The sequence below is a fragment of the Canis lupus genome, chromosome 37, assembly GCF_048164855.1.
Source record: "Canis lupus baileyi chromosome 37, mCanLup2.hap1, whole genome shotgun sequence".
Lineage (NCBI taxonomy): Eukaryota > Metazoa > Chordata > Mammalia > Carnivora > Canidae > Canis > Canis lupus.
In genome coordinates this window covers 8,832,464-8,853,430 of record NC_132874.1, presented here as the reverse complement: position 1 = coordinate 8,853,430, position 20,967 = coordinate 8,832,464, and the positions used below count along the sequence as shown (strand labels likewise).

Genomic DNA, 20,967 nt, shown 5'->3' with positions numbered 1-20,967 from the left:
AACAGGGGCGGGGGGTGACAGGTTCATGGTTTTAAAGCAAAAGGAAAGAACAAAACTTTTGTTCGGCATATTCACAATTCTGAAGTTGGAGAAAACTCTGGAATTTTGCTCACCATGATATTATTTTATCAGCTATAGTTTGATAGAATGAGGTCAGTGGGGCCTAGGAAAAGGATGTGGTTGTAAAGCCTTAAAAAGGAAGGATATTTTTAAGTGTGTTACAGAGAAGGAAGCAGCTGGACTTAATAACTAACACTATGTGGGAGGTGAAAGTATGTTGAATCTTGTACAGAAGTTTGATGATCAGAGAAAGGGCAGGCAATGTTGCTGTCCAAGTCAAAATAACCCTCTATAATTAGCTCCACCTGTGCTAAAAAATTATGCTCATATACTCTTCCCAATTTATTGAAATTTATGACCATGCAATATGTTATGTGAGTAATAGTCACTACTGAACCAATATGCAGTTCTCTACTGACAAAACTGGGGTTTATATTTTATTCATGTTTGTGCTCTCAGTAACTAACATGATGCCTGACATCTAGATGATGTTCAAATGCTGAACACATGGAGAAAATGGCAAATCTGTGGCCTGCTTAAATTCTGATTTTCCTTTAAAACATATCTGGCTAGGCTCAATTATTTGTTTGCTTTAATGAGTTGGATGATTAATTTTGTTTATCGAAATCTGGCACTGTATGTCATATTTCTTTGCAATGCATCAATAGCCAGGCATTTAGAAATTAATATCTGTTTCAGATTAGCTTACAAGGTAGTCATGATGAGAACTGGAATGTTTTGGTGAAATGACCAGATATTCAGTATGCCAAAGCAGGGACCGCAGCCAATCCTACCTCTCCTTACCTTTTGTTTCTTGACCACATGATAATTTAGGATCATGTTGCCGGATGATATGAGCAGGCGTTTCAGCCACCACTCCACTGCATATGCCTTCCTCTCCTATTGAAAGCCTTTCCGTATTTCCTGGATTTCTGGAAGTGGCATATACTAGACCATCTCATATGCCATTCCCATCTCTTCCGAAGGTAAGTAACTACATGTCTTGCAACAGCTTGGAATATCTCTAAAGGAGCCCAAATCTATGTCACATACAAATAGACTGGCTGCATAACTATCCTCCAAATCAGGAATGTTAGCCTCTCTGTGTGTGAGTTGTACAATTCAGTAGCCATGACTTCCCGTCTCTTAGATAACTCAAATTCTGGCTAAGAAATTAATCTACTTAAGATGTGAGGCATCTAATGTAAAGAATCCTAGAACTGGGCTAGACATATGGTTTCAAGGGATTGTTAGCCCTAATCTACTAAAACAGTGTGACAAAGAGGTTAAGATCGAGGTCTTTGGAATCAGACAAACCAGGGTTGATCTTCAACCCTGTCACTACATAGCTGTTGGATCTTGGACAAGTTACTTAAGCTCTTTACATTTCAGTTTGCTCGTGTGTAAAGAGAGAATAATATCAATTTACTAACATCGTTGTAAGGATTAAATGAGGTAATGCTTATGAAGCACTTAGCAGAGCATATGGAATATAGTCATCAATAAAAATTATACAACATCATCATCACTATCACTGTTTTACCAGGACATGAACCTATGAGAATTCCTAATAGCACCCTGGTAGCCTGACTCTGAATTTACAAAGTGAAAGCGTTTCTTGGAGATGGAAAAGCATAAGGGCTGCCTGGGATGGAAGGGTTATCTTGGGTTTCCTACAGTTGCCATCACAAACACCAAAAGAAGCCACTTGCTGAGCAGAACTTTCCATTGTGGGGGAAGGGCACCTAATGGCTACTCTACTATGGTTATTTTCCTAGGGCATGGAGTCTGCAATTTACAGAATCATGCACATGAACCACTCCAACAGCAAAGAAGCCCCATGTGGGCATCATCTATAAATTGAACCAAAGAAGTAACCATGTAATCAGTTTGTGAAATGACCAACCCATTTCAAGAACTAAAATAAAATTTATTCATAAGCATAACTTAAGCCTATCAACTATTTACTGTGTCCAGATCAATTTGCAGCTACAGAATCTGTGGACAATAATAATTTCTGGAAGAACAGAGAGAAGAAAAAAACAAAACAAAGCAAAAAACCTTGAGAAGGCCTTATATAAATAAGAAAACCTTAAAAATGAGAATGTTCTGAAAGTGTTTTAGTCAATGTCTTTATGCAAACTGCACTAATTAATCTCATACAAACATGGATATTTTTGTAAAGCATAAGCCCAAGTGCCATTTTATGACCATGTAATTTACAAGTCCTCAAATTACATTAAAATCACCACACACAGTGTTTACAGTTTAATTACATGGTTATTTACCATTCCCAATCAAGTGTTATTCATTCAGTACCTCTTTGCCTGATCTTACCTAAAAAAGAAAACACTTTTATGCTGAATTTGAGTGGTAAACATTCAAACATGCCAATACTTAAAGGCAACAAAGATGTAATTTGGAGTAAACAAACTCCATTGACAGATTTCAGAGAACTTCTGGGGGGAAAGAGAATGGAAAGAGATCAACATTTTACTAAAATAGTATTTCTCTGGTTGTTTGAGTTCTACCGAAAAAGAAAAGAAACCAATCACTATTCGCTGCCCATTCTTTATGTAAAAAAGCCAACTGGGTCTATTATCCCTATTTTGCATTATAAGGAAGGATATAGTTCTTCAGTCAAGAAGTGTTTCTTGAGTACCATATGTGTTCTGGATCCTGTGATAAGTATGAAAAATAAGGCATGGCCCCTGGATGAACTCAGGCTAGATATCTACTAGTACATCATAGACATTTCAACGTGTGAATATATTTACTTCTGGTTTTCTCTTTATCATTTACCAATATCATTTTGAAATGACAAAATCTCAGTCCCACCATGGACTATCTGTCTTCAGGCAATTGCATAACCTTTCTGAACCTTAATCTTTTCATCTGTAGAGCATGGCAGTGGGGAATATAATAATAATAATGCCAGTTTTCCCTCCACGATAGTGTGATTATAAAGATGAGTAAGTCTGAAAACACTTGCAGATTATTTCTTTAGGATCTGCCCCTGCAGCTAATTCTCCAAACCCAGTCCAACTGAGTCCTTGTTTGCTTCCCTGTGTTGCCTCAGAGTTTATGACGCCTCACACCCATTGTGGTAGTAGATATTTATATCAGGACACAGTTATTTGGTGAATTAACTGGGATGACCCTTAAATTTCTAAGACATAATTTGGGAACTCAAATTTTAACAGAAGTGGTCCTCATTGGGATATCCTTGGGCCACCTTGCCTCAGCATTACCAGAAGGGCTTCTAAAATTACCTATTTGTTGGTAATTTGTTCCACTCCAAACTTAATGAAAGTCTTTAGTAGTGGAGTCCAACCACACAGCTGTCTTTTAAATAAGTTCCTCTGAGAATTTTAAGCACACTAAAAATCCAGAAATCACTGTATTTACTAGGATCGTTTGCAGATACTTCAGTTCCCTTCTTTGGGGAACATGATAGAATTCCCATTTCTCTGACCACTTGGAATTAGGTGAGCATGTGACGCTTATTTGGGCCAGGGGGATATGGATGTACATGGCAAGTCATGTGACATGAAATGGAAGTCACTTATCTGAGGGCACTTCGTATTTCTCATAATTAAACCATTTTATTCCTCTTTCCCATTGATTAGAAACAACGTATGACTAGTTTCCCCAAACATGATTTAATGATGGTGGCAAAAAGCATTAACAAACATCAGACTGTAAATCAATCCACCCCAATCATTATGACATCTTTCTTGATGGAGCAAACCCTGAAATGGCAGGGTTGTTAACAAGATGTTTTTCTCTTTCCTTCAGATCTTCAATATAGAAGACACAATAACATTAACATATGGAGATTTTATATGATTTCTAATTGGGGCATGCTAATGTATCTAAGGCTGAGTTTATACCAGCAAGTAGAAGGTAGAGATAAGTGCATGGGTTTAAAAGGATTCACTTAATATATCGAGCACCTACCATATACTACTTATGTTGCTCAATCCATTTGAATTTAACCATGTTTAACAATTGTCTTAGAGACATTGTTTTTTATACATTTTGAATGTGAACAAACAATTAAGCTGGTTAAATAATTTTCCAAAATTTACCACATTAGAAACTGAGATTCTAGCTGACATCTGTTTGCTCACCCACTCACAATGTTTTCGCTGCATCATGTCACCTATGGGGAAGTCAGACAGTCTTTTAGCACGCTGATAAGCATACTAGTTTTCCAATTAATTGCTCAATTTTCATGAGCCTTATGCATCTTCATGGATGTTAATAAATGTAGCTTTTTTCAGTATCAAATCAAAAAACTATAGACCATACACAGCATGCATGCAATGTGTATCTATACTCCCATATGCATTTTTGGTTAGGAAATTAGGAATGGCACATGTAAAATAATACTTATACTCTTTAATACCAAATTTTCTTTTTTTTAAAAAAATTTTATTTATTTATGATAGTCACAGAGAGAGAGAGAGAGGCAGAGACATAGGCAGAGGGAGAAGCAGGCTCCATGCACTGGGAGCCCGATGTGGGATTCGATCCCGGGTCTCCAGAATCGCGCCCTGGGCCAAAGGCGGGCGCCAAACCGCTGCGCCACCCAGGGATCCCTAATACCAAATTTTCAAACAAGTGTCTCCTTCTGTCTGCAATAGACACAAGGAAAATGTAACAGATTAAACTAGGGTGATCACCTTTGGAAATTGCTGGCCCTAAGATATAGATATTTAAATGATTTTCAATCTGGAAAACACATTAAACATATGACACGTCATTACCATCCAACAATTATCCAAATGGAATGTGAAATATGAAATTATTTCAGATATTAAGGCTTTGGAGAAGCTGGGGAGAGAGAAGCATGGAGGACTTTGGCCCATTTTGTGAAGTCAATTTTGATAATTGAGGCAAGAGTATAGTTACAAACTCTACTCTATCTCTGCTCCTTTCTGTTTGTTTCTAAATTAGGGAGACATCAAGTGAGACAACAGAATTTAGAGTCTGGCAAAAAAAAAATGAGTAAAAATTAAAATAGGCATACTCCTCACTGTGTTTGTGGAATATCTATCACTAAGGATTTTCTCTGGGCTCTGGCTGTGGAATATTACATATCCATTGGGCAGTTATCGTGTTGACAGCCCTTGAAATGATACCTGTATGCATCAGACACATACATAGCAGCCTAAGCAGAAAATACTGAGTAACCAACCCCAAATCAGGAATAACTAAAGATGCTTATTGGTGTAATTGGAGTGGGTTTTTTTTTTCTAAATATGTGTTATCAAATTGAATTTGTGGACAAGCTGTAACATAGCTCAATTTGAACACCTTATCATTAGGACCAATTAGTATTTTATCCCAGTAAAGAAAAATTACAATGAGAGTTTTCAGAGTTTTCATACCATAGAGATGATCTTTTCTGACTCTGATTTCACAAGTTTCACAAGTAAGGAAACACATTCAGGACAGTAAATGGTTTGTTTAATGTCACTTGGCTAAGAGACAGAGCTTGCATGATCTCCCCTTGATGAGCACTCTTTCAAGTCCACATTTGCCATTAAAAGAGCAAATAAAGGTAAGAAGACAGCTTTCACCAAAATTAAATTAAAAATCACAATTATTACATAAAGATCTTTTTCAAAGTCTATTAAATCCATACTGAATGTTGTATGAATACATATATCCCCAAAGAACTTACTGGATGTTAAATGGTCATATTTATATCTGTTATATTAGTTACTTTCATGTATGTGTTGAGTTTTACACTAGGATTATTGTACCACTACAACTGAGAAAACAGAAATTAACACAAGTGATATTTTTCCCAAAATTATACAGTAAATGAAAGACCTAGAGTTTGTACTTAGGTCCTTCTGATTCTAGAACATTCATCCTTTCTACCTGGCTACCCTACCTCTCATCAAGACATTTTTAGAGGATGAGAACCTTATAACACAGATCTGGTTAACAAAGAGATAGTGTAAGAAATATATTCAAAACATAAACCACAGAAAACTAAAGAAAGACAAAATGAAAAGATGTGAAGCAAACATTGGCAATGGGAAGAGATTGGGGTGGAGCCGGGGAGAGCCATCCAAATGAACTACAACAGGCTTTGTCTTTAGTATCAAGACTTTCATCAACATAGAATTCATTTCCAGAAGCTCAATACTGTGCAAAATGTAGACTATTACAATCAACTTAGGAGTTATCATAATAAAACCCCCAGGAAAAATTACAATTAACTTGAGTCAATTAGATTTCTCAAGGATCCCTGACTTTAGCTCTGGCTAACAGGAATCTTAATGAGACAATTAATACTAGCTAATATCAGCTTGATTGATTTAAAGGGTATGTATAATTATATAGATGTGTGTATATAGAAGTGTCTCTGTGTATGTATGCTACAGCTGTCCATGGCATTCAAAATTAAGTCTCAAAATATTTTAATAGAAAAAGAAATCCCATTCCATAGGTGAAAAACTGAATTAAAAAATATATATATTTGTTCTGAGAATCAGAGACAAAGTAAGCAACCTCAGAAAATCAGGTTTAGGCATGAGCTAGACAGTTAAATGAATAAAAAAGTTTGATAAATATTTGTTGTGTGCCTACCAAGTATCATTTTCAGTAAATTATCCCTTTACTACTCACCGTCTTGAAGGGCACTATCTGTTACCCCTATTTTACAGATTAGGAAGCTGAACCTTAACTAGTTTAAGTGATGACCAAAGAGAGTTCTCAGGGCTGCCATGTATGGTTATACAGTTTGTGTGCTGCACAACAGCATCTGGTATAAGAAAGGAACAAATTGGGACTGATACACATTCTATGTTCTGCTGCCCAATGATGTACCTTAATGAAGGGTAATATCATCCCAGAGAAAGAGGATGCCTTTCCCTAATTTCCCCAGAGGCTACCTGTCTCACTGAGTTATGGGATTAAAACTTTAATCCACAATATGAGAAGCAAAAATCAGGTTTTTTCCACGATGTCTTGAAGCCTCTCCTATTATGAAGATGCAATCAGAATAAGTTATGAGTAGCTGGTGCCCATTTCACAATAAAAGGGCTGGATGTTCTGAATATCAAGAGTTAACACAATAAAGAGAAAAATGGAAAATTCTGGGCAGCCTGAGTGGCTCAGCAGTTTAGTGCTGCCTTCAGCCCAGAGCCTGATCCTAGAGACCTGGGTTGGAGTCCCACGTTGGGCTCCCTGCATGGGGCCTGCTTCCCCCCCTGCCTGTGTCTCTGCCTCTCTCTCTCTGTGTCTTTCATGAATAAATAAATAAAATCTTAAAAAAAAAAGAAGGAAAAATGGAAAATTCTCCATAACTCCTCTTTTTTAGACAAAACATTATCCAACTTTGAGATTTGGGAATGGATAAAGGGTGAAGAAAAAATTTCTAATTGAGCTGTTTTATTTGTTTGATCTTCTAAACTATATGAAGCCACTATGTAGTATATCAGTTTTGGTTTAACAAATAAATCTATAACAAGAGCACCAGCACCATGACTGGCACAAAACAAGCACTTGAGTCACATCGTCACCAAATTGTACCAAGTGAGTTCCGAGGTTTTCATCAGCAAAAGTGTCTGAGGATGATAATGTCACTGGACTTCCATTGCCACTCATGTTAGAAATTTCAGTGACTAAAATCCAATTCATTGTGAAAGCTATGGTGGCTGCACAGGGAAGGGAAGCCTAGAAGAAGGGCTGGGGCAGGGGGGGTCCCATTGTTCTTAGCTATGGCACCTTGGCTTCTCCTGCCTCCTTTGGTGGTCAATGAGTTTCTTGGAGGATAAAGCACATGGATAACCTACCCCAGCTCCAGCATTTTTGGACATAACAAATGGTTTGTTCATAACAGGTGCTTAGTGAAGGCTGCTAAAGAAATCACTGTTTCTCTTTCCTCCCCCTCATAATACTCAAGGCCATTGCCCTGTAGACACTCAGGCCTTTTACTGTATGTTGGGTGTGGGGAAGTGGAAAGGAGCTACAGAGGAAGCCTACTCGTAAAATGAAATTTCAAAGAACAATAGAAACAAATTGTGGTTTTATTCTCCAATGCATGATACAGATATAACAAAAATTATTGACAGGTAAGGTGGCCAGAAGAAGTCAAGCCAAGCCTTAGAGGTAGAGATGATGGGAACCAATTGGGCAAGAAGGAAGAACATCATGAATGTAGAAAGGAGTGTTCAGAAGAATGAGTGTTTGTGGAAGGATGGGGAGATGTGGTTGACCTGGAGTAAAAAAATCCTCATCAGAGGATGAAAGTTAGAATCTATAAGCCATAGGAGCTTTAAACTTGACCTTTCACTCTAGTGAGCAGAATGGAGTTGGGTTAGGGATGGCCCATGGGAGAAGCTGAAGTCAGCTTTATTTGTTAGTGTTTAAAACAAAGTTTTGGAAAGATGAAAGCAAGATTTACTTAATCTTTTTTTACTCCACCCAGATTAAGATATCTGTATTTTAACAATGACTTCTTCGGAGACATCATCCCAAAGCCAGGATGATCATAGGGGGAGGAGCGGATAGTCTTGGATGTTTGGACTTTTTGGAGCCTTAAACTCACATCTTGGAAAGGAAAGTCTAACTGCAAATACGTACAGCCTGATGTAAACTTTCTTAAATGGATTATAACATGGTGGCCCACCATATAACAGGCAAAGATGTGTATAGATGTGGAGTGTCATGTTGGTATCACCACCATGGGTAGTGGCAGCAGCTAATGAGTTACAAGAAGAGTTGTCTGTTCGAAGCTGTCACTCCAGGGGTCCTGATCTTTACCTTTCCACTCTCCAGTTCCTCCGAGGCTGAAATGGTTCTTTTATAAATCAGTTTAAAGATAATATGAATATGACCAAGCCTGGTCCCAGATCAGCAGTCAGTACCAAAGAATGCTGCTCTCTTGACCCACTAGGAGAGGATGTTGATAAAAAGCCAGATGTGGTAAAATGAGTACTAGCTTTGAAGGGGGGTGATGTAGGTTCTTATCCTGCCTCTGTCATGGATGCATCATGGGGTCTCTGTGGCACTGGCAGTGGGGATCAGAGCCACCTGAGTTGAATTGACCTAAAGTAGGAGACCTTCTAGTGCTACCATTTTGGGGAAGCTAATTCAAGTCTGCTCTTGGGTCTGTATATGCTATACTGCATTATCATTATAGGTTGATAACAAATTTGAAATCCTAGTATGTTTGGAGACATATGGATACGAAGAGTTGTCATTAGGCATCATGTCTCTATATTTTCTCTAGGGTCCGGGAAAGCATGTTACAGAGTGTTTTGTACAGATATACTGATGGCTGATACAGGATAAGCTGCCTCTTCCTTTTTGTATTTAGTTGGACAACTTTCATTTCAGAGAAAGAGGGAAACACAAGTTTTAAGTTTTATTAGGCCAAATAATACCATAGATCCTGAGCTATGTATCTCTTAGTGGATGTAAAGAAAACATTAACCTTTGGAATTGCTAATTTTAGGAATTGAGAGTCTTCCAGAGAAAAGACCTGTCACTTGTGTGGGTAGAGAAGACTAGGTCCATTTAGGACCATAACCAGAAGGATTCTCAGAATAAGCTTGGGGCCTAAAGGCAGAAAACTGGTTTCTCGTTCAGACTCTGCCATGGTCTCTAACACCCTGGACCAGTCCTCTCTGTCTTTGTTGTTTTTATTTTAAAATTGAAGGAGGGGGTGCACACCGGGCTAGGTGATCTAGCTTTAACACTTTCTGCTTTAGAGGCGATTCCATTTTGGGATGGGCGAAGAAATAGAGCCTCATAAAGAGACTTTAACACAATTATGGTTGCTCTTAGAGTGGGGTCCATTACCAACTTACATGCCATCTGTTGACTCTGGACCTCTAAAACTTCTCATAATGAATACCCCTTTGGTTCTTATAATATGAAATAGGTCCCTTTAGTGTAAGTATCAGTCAATGTCCTCAAATGTCATGGTCTAAGTGCTCTGAACAGGTCAGAGGTAGTGAATGTTGTTATAAAATCATTATCTGATTTGGCCTATGCCATCCAACCCACCTTCAAAGGTTTTCAAAGCACACTGTGGCATACACCTCACTTTCTTTGATGCGAGTCTTATAGGAAACCCCTTGGATTCTTTATGGTCCTTCACCTGTGCTATTCTTTCCTCAGCCATTTAGCACAGTAAAGGAATCCCTGTTACAGAGTGGTTTGTCCGGGTCACACTGTTTCTTTCCCTAGGCTTGATTGTCTTTCCACCGCGCATTCCAGCGTGTCTGGCTCTGCTGGCAACACAGTAAACAGCCGGTTGGAGCTATATTCTTCCTGCAGGAAAGACAGATGACTGTGTTCTTTGTCTAGCTGGTTTGGTTATTATTGTTCTTTCTCTTACCCTCTCCTTTTATGAACTGCTTTACTGCAGCTAGCTTGTCTCTGGGTTTTCCTTTCCGGTAGAACTGATTTCACCTCCTTCCCGCCTTTTGTGAGTACATTGCCTACCTCTAGAGAAGTACTTAACCTTATTAACGATGGCTTCGATTCCATGACCGTTTAAGATAAGAGGAAAATGGAGATAGTATTCCCTGGAAACACAAACCCAGGCCCTGGAGCTTTTAAAGCTGGTTTTCCTATTTTTTGCCTGCTTTTATGGAGCATATGTGAAATTTAAGCAGACAGGAATGATTTCAAAAGTGCCTGTTCAGAAAGTCCAGTGTGAGGTGGAGCCTGTAAACAACTGAACAGATGTAGCAGGTGTAAACATGTTTCCTTATCTTGGTTCCTGGGTTTTACATCCTCCTAGAAGACTCTCTGTACTGCAGAAAAGGGTTATCGGTACAGATGGTAAACTGCTAAAATGCCCAGAAGGTTCAAGCTCATCTGTGCTTTTAAAGAAGGGGAGGAGTGTGCGTTATCTGACTCACAGGTGTTTGGAAGGCTCCAAATTACCTTCAGGTTTTTCAGTTTTTACTTTGCTTGAACAGATGTCTTGGGTTATATGTGGAAGTATCCACTCCTTATGGTGTCCAAGTGTTTAAAATTGGAAAGAGGGTCCCATGAGCAAGGGGGTGGAGTTCAGCTTTTGGCACAGGAGCCTCTGCCGTCCTTGCAAATTGAGGCTCTGACCTCTTCTTTGTCTCTACGCTGCTGTCACCGATTATTTTCTCTGGCCACTGGATCCTCACTTTCCTGCTTTGCGGAGTTCTTGTTGTACGATGGTTTTGGCACAGACACTCTGTAATTCCTGAGCCTTACCGTCCATTGTTCTTGTTTCAGTCCCTCCCAGCCTGTGGTGGCGATGAATGCCAACAGGCAATGACCACATGCTTCAGGTGTTCGGCTCCAGCAGCTTCTGTGAAGCGAGCGGCACAGATATTGGTCAGCTTCCCTTCTCAGAGCGTGAGGCTTTTGTCCTCTGTGAGAAAAGCAAAACAAAATTAAATTAGACTAATGTCAATGCCTGTGACATCGCTCAACCTGCTATGTTTGCCCTCCTGCAGTCTCTCTCTTCCTACTTTCAATAAAAAGAAACATGTTCTCAGAACTGCATTTCCTAGACTGTATCCCATGGGATTTTTAGGTAATATTTGGGAAAATCCTGTACTGACAAGGAGTGTAAGAAATCGGTGGGTTTTTTTTTTTTTTAAGACTTTATTTATTTATTCAAGCTAGACACCAGAGAGTGGCAGAGAAATAGAGGGAGAAGTTCCCTCCTCACAGGGAGTCTGATGTGAGACTCCATCCCATCCACCCCAGGATCATGCCCTGAGCCAAAGGCCCACATTCAACCACTGAGCCACCCAGGTGCCCCAAAGAAGTCCAATGCTAAATAAAGGTAAACATTGTGTTAAACTCTGGGATTTGGATGGGGGCATTTAAATATGCTAATTTGTAAGTAAAAATCTTTATAAATATGTTATGCAGGACTTCCCACTATTTATTGAACCAAGATATACTTTTTTTGTAGAACATGTCACCAGACAAGTACTCCTTGGACTACACTTTTGGAAATGTTTGCTTAGACAAAACAATAAGGCCCAAGAGATCCAAATCTAGCTGCAGTCTGCCCTAGGGAAGCTCAACACTCTGCGAACGGTGTTTTTTGTTTTTAAATTAGGGACAAATTGACTTTAAGGTGTTTTGCAGATTGTAATGGACATTTTGGCTAACTCTCCAACATCTCTTTTCCTTCCCAATATTGTCATGGTTCTCCTTGAGAGGGACCATCCCCATGCTTAGCACCTGTTATGGACTAAATTGTGTCTGTCTCCGAATCCATACATTGGCAGCCTAACCCCTAATAGGACTGTATTTGCACATAGTTCCATCAATAAGGTAATTAAGGTTAAATAAGATCATATGGGGGGCCCCTAATGTAATTGACCGGTGTCTTTTAAGAAGAGGAAATTTGAACAAAGAGATGCCAAGAATACACATGTGCACAGGGGAGAAGCCAGATGAAGGCCGCAGTGAGAAGATGGCCATCTGTAAGCCAGGGAAGGAAGCTTCAGGAGAGACCAAACCTGCTGGCACTTTGGTCTTGGAATTCCAGCTTCCAAAACTGTGAGAAAATCAGTTTCAGTAGTTTAAGCCACCCCACTTCTGGTATTTCATTATGGAGGCCCTAGCAAACTTGTATAGCACCCACTGTCCCTGTCCTAGAGTATCAGGGCAGTCCACCCCATTACCTCTCCACAACAAAGTTTCAGATAACCTTCACCTAAGCCAGACGATCTTAGGATGTTTCCCTGGACACAGGGATGAGTTCAGGAGTACTCACCTAAGCCTAATACTTGGAACTTTGTCTAACAGTGTTTGAAAAGGGACCTTTTATTCCTGATGCATGTGGCTGAGGAAACACAGCTTTAGTCGCCAGGGGCAGCGATCTTGCGAGGACAATTGAAGGATGAGAGAGGAACAAGAAAACACAAAACAAATGCATTTGGAGCTCTGATCAATCCATGCCTTAAGGCTGTGCCTTTCGATTACATGAACTAATGAGCCTCCTTGTTTACTAACACTGTAGTGTCAGCCTCTATTTTCAATGAAAGCCATTCTAACTCAAACATGGAGCATATTATACGTGAATCAAGGTTCAGTCCCAATCAAGGGGTTCTAGGGTAGGTCTTAGTGTCCAGATTATTGTGTATCTGTTTAATCTCTGGAGTTCCTGAGCAATAAATTCAGTTTGCATGTCACTATTCCTCTCTATCGCCTCCTATATCAGAATGTGTACCCCAAATCGTGGTTCTCTAGGGCTTTTCGTTAGCTAGATTTTTGTATCACTTATAAATAAGTGATTAAGTGATAGGCTTCAAAGTGTGATCCTTTCCATGAGTAAGAAGACTCTCAAAAGCAGATGTGCGTGCAGCAACCTAGGGAATTTCTAATGCTAAAATATAAGGCTACCAGTGTTATTCTGTATGTTGGCAAATTGAACACCAATAAAAAATAAATTTATTATTAAAAAAATAAAATAAATAAAATAAAATATAAGGCTACCAGACCATTTCATGATGGACATATTTTGGGGTGGGACTCAGGTCTATTAAGGGTTAGCCAACTATAAATAAAATCTAACTGTAGAAACATAAGAGAAAGTGTGGCATTTAACAAATGAATTCTCAAGACATTGACACCATGTGCTAAAAACACATATTCCTGCAGCTTAATTCCTGGGTTTCCATGGGTAAACATCTGACAAAACTAGGTTCCTCCACATTAGTCCCTCTTATTTTCATACCCTGAACCACTTGCAAGCTTTCTTGAACCTAAAGACAGAAATAAGGCTACCGTTGGTGGTAAATTGAGTCAATTTCTTAAAGGACAGTGGCATGCTAGCAGGCCATCTTATGCATCGGCAGACTGTGAGGTCTCCAGTGATGACTTGGTGACTTACTTTGTTTCTTGGTACTGGTCACTTATTCACTTCTTGAACCTAGATTTTGTCAATCATAAATGAATGATTCTGACTCAGGTTTTGACCTCAGGTATAGATCAAAGGCTAGATATAAAAAGTTCGATCAACCATTATTCATTGAATATTTACTATGTCAGTCATTGTTCTAGACACAAATACGTTTAAGTCCCATAAAAATAGGATTGTTCAGGGTTCCTGGGTAGCTCAGTTGGTTAAGTGTCTGCCTTTGGCTCAGATCATGATCCTAGGGTCCTGGCACTGAGCCTTGTGTTGGGTTCCCTACTCAGTGGGTAGCCTATTTCTCCTTCTCCCCCTGCTCCTCCCCCAACTTGTGCATTCTCTGTCTTTGTCTCTCTCAAAAATAAATAAATAAAATCTTATAAGAGGAGAGGATTGTGCATGTGTGTGTGTGTGCACTTGCATATAGAGATAAAAAAAGGAATATGTAATTAAAGTTTAAAGTATGTCAAAGAAGTTAAAGACTGTGGTAGTTTTGTACTATGTCCAGTTGGTTAAAGTGGAACCATCATTACCAGAATCCCTTTCCTTGCATGGTTCTCAGTCAAAGTTGGCCAGAAATGAAATTTATACAAAGTTGGGAAACAAGAAGTGAAGCAGCAGCAGCCATTCTTATTTTTTATTTTTTTATTTTTAATATATTTATTTTTTATTGGTGTTCAATTTGCCAACATATAGAATAACACCCAGTGCTCATCCTATCAAGTGCCCATCACCCAGTCACCCCCACCTTCCTCCCACCTCACTTTCTACCACCCCTAGTTCGTTTCCCAGAGTTAGGAGTTTCTCATGTTCTGTCTCCCTTTCTGATATTTCCCACTTGTTTTTTCTCCTTTCCCCTTTATTCCTTTTCACTATTTTTTATATTCCCCAAATGCATGAGACCATATAATGTTTGTCCTTCTCTGATTGACTTATTTCACTCAGCATAATACCCTCCAGTTCCATCCACGTCGAAGAAAATGGTGGGTATTTGTTGTTTTTAATGGCTGAGTAATATTCCATTATATACGTAAACCACATCTTCTATATCCATTCATCTTTCGATGGACACCGAGGCTCCTTCCACAGTTTGGCTATTGTGGACACTGAGCAGCAGCCATTCTATCTGAAGATCACTATGGTTCGATGCCGTGAGAGATGCAGAGGAGCCAGCGGATTCTGCTTGGCTCCTCTCCTCTCCTGCTGTGTGTCCAACCCTAGTAGTTAATGGTCTGCTCTGATGGCCTCAGCAGCCTCAAGATGACCAACAAAGCAGAGGCAAGAGATTCCTGCTGGCTTTTCCACCAGCTCTTCTGTGCTGCTGTGCTCTGCTCCAGCTGGACATATTCTCTTGGGAGCTCCTACTTGTCCGTCTGCAACCGTGCTTCAGAAGGGTTGGGACAGGACTCTCTTCTGATCTCCCAGTTCTGTTGTCAGCTCCCTTGCTTCCCAGCTTCTCCCACATTCATGTAAGGTCTTAGCCCTATAATGCATTCATATTCCATACTATTGTTGGCGGTGCTGCTTCCTATGAACCCTGGTGCATAGGAGCATTGTGGGAACATGGGAGCACTATGGGAAAGTGAAGTGAGATAAGGGCAGAGGGAATGCTGGTGGGGCGTGCATGGCACTTTAAAATATATAATCCGGGAAGTTCTCACCAAGAAGGAGACACTGGAGCATAGACCCAAGGTGATAAAGAAAATAATTGTGAAATATTTTCTGAAGCACGTGGACACTATTCAGAGGATAATCAGAATAATAGAAGATTTGGCTCAGAGACACTGACAACTCAGTATCTTATAATACTGCATAAATATAGTAATCACAAAAAGTACTCTATGATTTTTCTTTAGAGCCTTCTTTTGAAGTTTTATTTTCTTAAACCTTATGGCATCTTGCTGAGACAAAATCAAGGCCAGAATTGTTTTGTGAGCTTTTAGAAGGAAAAGAGCTCTGTAGGTATGAAGCCATTAGGATAAAATATCCTTGTTAAGTCACATTGCTGTGCTGACCACTGGAGCTCAGCCATTGCTTCTTGCAAACACACTCCGCCAGCTCCGTCTTGTGTTTGCAAGGGCAACAGTGACAAACCAACTTGGGGAATAGGAGGAAATGGGGGGAGCCCACCTCTGAGAAGGAAAAAGTGTTATAGTGAAGTTCCTCCACTGAGATTCATGGAGATGAACTGCTTGGTTTCAGAGAGTTAAGAAAGGATCTATGCTCACCAGGTGTGTGAGAGAGAGATGACACCGCCTCCCCATGCACAGTGCGTGACGGGGACCCTCTGCTCCTGTGTTTTGCTGTTAGCAGCACCAGGGGGTTAGTTTCCTGGCAACCTGCCACAGAGCCTTCCCTCTGGAAGGCTCATCTGCCCCTAGGGGGAGCCCATCATCTATCAGCCTCCAAGGACCGCCCGTGTTTGAGCTCCCTCGTCCTGGGAAGGCAGGCTGGCTCTCTCCACACAGAGCACAATTAGAGCATCTGCTAGAAAAAGATTGTTTTGAGGCAGGTATGCATTTAATAAATTGGTGTTGCAGGCCTCCCGCGCCAAGGCATAGCTCACTGCTCACGGGTGACTGGGGACTTTCCTTAGGTTTTGAAGTCTAAAGCAAATAGAAGGCCAGTATCTGCAAACAGTTCTCTTCAGATCAGGGCAAATTGAACTCTTACCTGTCTGATAATCATAATCCATCTGCAAAAATTCGATTTTGCAATGAAAAAATGCCTGTTCATTTTCAGTTGGATTTTTTTAAACCCTGGGTATTCGTTTGTTGAAATGAATGTGTAATCATTTTCTCCACTGTAAAGCTGTAAGACCTATGACATTTTGCAGACGGACATATGTCCCTACCATCAAAGTTCTCTCATGGAAGCAACGTGCACAAAGTAGAAGGAGGCAGCCAATAACTGAGAGTTTCTACTTTGAGAAGCAAAAGCTGAACATGACCTTCTGTGTACATGGAAGGCAACTTAGTAAAGGAAAATGTGTCTCCCTGTCTCCCTGCTAGTGGCCCAACATTTCCCTGGCTCTCCTAATATATTTTTTACCCATGAACATCAGTTCAGGAGCAAGCTGTCCCCACACCTGTGTGGATGCAGCTTAAATTCAGTGAGAAGGGAAGGCCTGAGGGTTGGAGTAGGAAAGTACCTACCCTTCCTCCAGGTGAACTCATCCAGTGACTTAACAGCAATTTACAATGGTCTCCATTGACTAAAAAGTTTGGAAAGGAAGAAACCAAGAAATGTACCTGGTACCAAGCCAAGTTCACGGCAAAGTTTAGTGATGGGAAGAGTCTTATTACTTTGGTCTCCTCCTACCTTTTTGGTTTTATTTTTTAGACATTAATTTATTCTTCTTAAGTACCAGAGACGCTTCTGGCATAGGCCAGGACAATAGTCAATAGTTTCAGAGATATCACCCATTGAACTGAATTAAGGTAAATACACTTGAAAATACAAGCCAGGAGTCCAGTGTTTGTACTTGTAAACATCCAGTTTCACAAAAGCCAGTAGAAAGAACCAGGTAGAGTGGGAACATCACAGCACTGCGTTTTTAATCTGACAACAATGCTCATGTATGTTTTTTCCCAATATCTAGTGCCAGTTTGTTCTAGGAAAATACCCAATATTATCCTTTGGTTTCAGAAGTCTCACTACACATGCTAATGTTCTAGACTGCATCTTAACGAGTGAAAGTCTAACCTTTGAACCTAAGACAAGTACACATAACCTGATTTTGTACCTGATTAGATACATTTTGAATAGCAGTGAGTGGGCATCCTTCACTCTTTTAAAGAAAAACTCTCTTAAGTGCTAACTTCTTCCCTTCCTTCACTAATTACTGGCATAGAGGGAAGGAAACAGTCCAGTTGTCTCCCCTGCCTTGTTCTCGGGATCCCATCGGACTACCTCTCTATTAAATTACCAAAACCATGTCAGGAGAGTGAGGGTGAATTTTGTAGACAGCAGGAGAGAAGGACATGAAGATGATGTTTACCCATTCTTTATTAAAGAAACAAAATAGAGATCTGAAGTGCAAAACTGACTTGAATTTGGAGTTTGCAAGTCTTGCCTTATGACTGAATAGATTGAACTTCACTTGACATATTAGGAAATCTTCCCTCTCTTTTCCATCTCGTCCGAGAATTAGCTTTAAGGAAGGATAAAAAGAACCATATCTTCCTGATATTTAATTAGAAAAGGACTATGCTCGCTCATCCTTTTATTTTTGAGTTAGTTTATGAAGAAAATATACGGAGAGTAAAAATGCCTTGCCTGCATTTACTTTTAGAAATACAGTCATTTCTTCTCACGTAGCAATGTGGCAGCATTAGAATATACATTTGGGAGGGAGCACAAATTGGCTTTACTTTTTTTTCCTACCTTTCCCTTGCTTTTCTTTTAATGTCTGCAATGTTTACAAGGCTTGAATACTAGAAGCTTTTTTTTTCTTTCTCATAATTATTCATGAAATTCAATTAACCTGTCATCAGATGAACAATTATGTTATCCTGGTCTTTTTGCCCTCAATAGCTAGACTTCCTATGAGTCATCTCAGTCAAAGTTTTACCTGATTTTCTAATAAGTTATGTGTTTTCTTATGAAAAAAAATGAAGATATCTAAACATCATTTTAGACTCTTTATAAAATCAAAATGAATTAGAGCAATACTTAAAAAATATCAGCAGATATATTTAGCTCTCTAAACTAACCCTTGTTTTCCACAGAGATTTTGTAGAAATCATCTTTAATCTTGGAGTCTCTGATGAAACTTTCCTGGGCTGGTGTGTGGCTCCAGTCACATTTTTCAGGCATTTTTAAGTTAATGTTGAAAACTCTTACACACTGTGTCCCTTCAGCCTGTTGGTCCTCTAGTGGGAAAGACATGCCTGTCTTTAGCTTGCCTCTCAAAAGATAAGAAGACCTGCTCACCCTTCTGCATTACTCAGCTATTCCCCTTCCTCTTTTCCAAAAAGAGAAACAGAAAAAAAATCCAAGAAGGAATAAATTAAACTATGGGAAACAATAAAGGATGAGGAGAAAAGAAAGCCTCTAGACAAAAAGAAGAAGAAATGTTCTGTGGTATGATGGTACTGGTGTGCATGGAAAAACCCTAGGATGGTCTTTTCCCAATCACAGGGAGTAACCTTCCTTCTCTGATGAGAGACCTTCCTAACCCTTTGAAACGAGAGTTATGTTGACTAATTAATTTATATAGAATGGTCTCTTAGCAGCCATTTAAAATGGGATCTGTTACCTCTGCTCTCTGGGTTTAAAGCTATATAACCTTCTCTGAGACATGGGCTTTGTAGAGGCATGTAGAATGCAGCAGGTTTCTAAAGACAGGTGTCAGGTGGGACTTGCCTAAACCCTGGTGGATTGAGAGGTCTTGGAAGTTCTGACTTTGTGATTTGACGTTGAAATATGCTTTTTCTGGAGACATGGGTGACTCAGTAGTTGAGCGTCTGCCTTTGGCTCAGGTTGTGATTCCAGGGTCCGGGGATCTACATCAGGTTCCCCACAGGGAGTCTGCTTCTCCCCCTGCCTATGTCTCTGCCTCTCTCTGTGTCTTTCATGAATAAATAAATAAAAAATATTTTAAAAAAAGAAATATGCTTTTCCCCATCATTTAATGTGCTGCTCTTATTATACCATATGGAAAGACCTTTAAATCACCAAAGAATTATCATGTGCCATGCCATCTATCGTTACTTAGTTGCCCGTGGTCATCTCCCTCCTGCATTGTGAAATATGCCAAGTGCTAGGAGGAAATCCTCCCCTGTCTACTCTGCCCATGGCATCCTCAGCAGTGGGTCCTCAGCATAGAGTTAACTCTAGTTACACATTCGTGGACTGAAAAAATGAATCTATAAAGAAAGATTTCTTTCAAAGTTTGATAAGGGGACAAAAGACAAAAAGGAATAATATTTACCAATTTCCCACGTTCCTATTTGAGGGGACTCTGAATGAATGGCCAAGTACAAGTGCTTCTTTGGGCTTCGAGTAATTTGTAACTGAAATTTGGATCTCATGTTTATTGCAGGATGCTCAGATGAGATTCTCTTGTGATGATGGTCTTGTTGGCATTTTACCCACACCTTCTAGTCCTTACCTCTAATATGTTTTTTTTAATGTTATCTTCACCCAGTTATGAGGTCCTGGTTGGAAGCCGGTCAGTTCCTTTTCTGGTCCTGCCAATTAAGCCCCCTCTCCTAAGTGCCTCCTTGACTGGGCTCTTGCATCTGGGGCTCCATTCCACCTGCCCTAATCACCACCTGAGGGCCAGGTAGCAGACAGCTAGAGATAGCCGATCCTGAGCTCTTCATCCTGCCTGGCCCATTTCCTCCCCCCACTCCCCGGAAACCACCATGAAGGTGGTTGTCCACTTCTCCCATCTGCCTTGTGAGTAGCTCTGAATGCCCTGCTGTGTTCTCTGCAGGGAGGGGTGAGCATAATAAAAAGGAAGACTCTTTCTCTTTCTTTCTCTTTCTCTTTCTCTTTCTCTTTCTCTTTCTCTTTCTCTTTCTTTCTTGATCTCTGCCTGGCTTCACCAGACCTTCCCCAAGATAGTCTAGTTAGGATAGGAACGTAGTGGCCAGACCTCCAGCTAACAGGACTTACAACTTCTTGGCTTGGGATCATTCTTTGGCATCTGGTGCGGACTTTGTCTTTCAGATGGGAGCTGGAAGCACTGGGGGGACTAATGCCCTCTGAGAGTAACCCTCAGTCAATAGCTAGTTGGAGTAGATATACCAGGACCCCCTCCGTTTCCCCTGATCCACGAGCTCTGAGGCATGGGTTTTGTGCAGGGTCTCAGGCTCTCCCGACAATATTAAGCTCCAGTTGCTCACACTGATACCTAAACAGTCTTTTTTTTTTTTTTTTTTTGACTGGCTTCTCCCTCTCCCGGATCCCCAGCCATATTTTCTTTTATGGCCCAAGTAAACTACCTGGACATCACTGAAGTTTTCTGCAGCTGCTATAAAAATCATCAGAACAGAAATTCGTTC

General features: G+C 40.1%; 1 long non-coding RNA gene across 1 annotated transcript in view; it reads left to right on the top strand.

Annotated features, from left to right (window-relative positions):
- Positions 1-1,992, top strand: part of LOC140626419 (uncharacterized) — an 83,912-nt gene extending 81,920 nt beyond the window's left edge. Inside the window, exons 2-3 of the long non-coding RNA XR_012025569.1 lie at positions 895-1,046; positions 1,839-1,992. This is a non-coding gene — a long non-coding RNA (uncharacterized lncRNA). The remainder of the gene's footprint in view (positions 1-894; positions 1,047-1,838) is intronic.
- Positions 1,993-20,967: the final 18,975 nt, after the last annotated feature.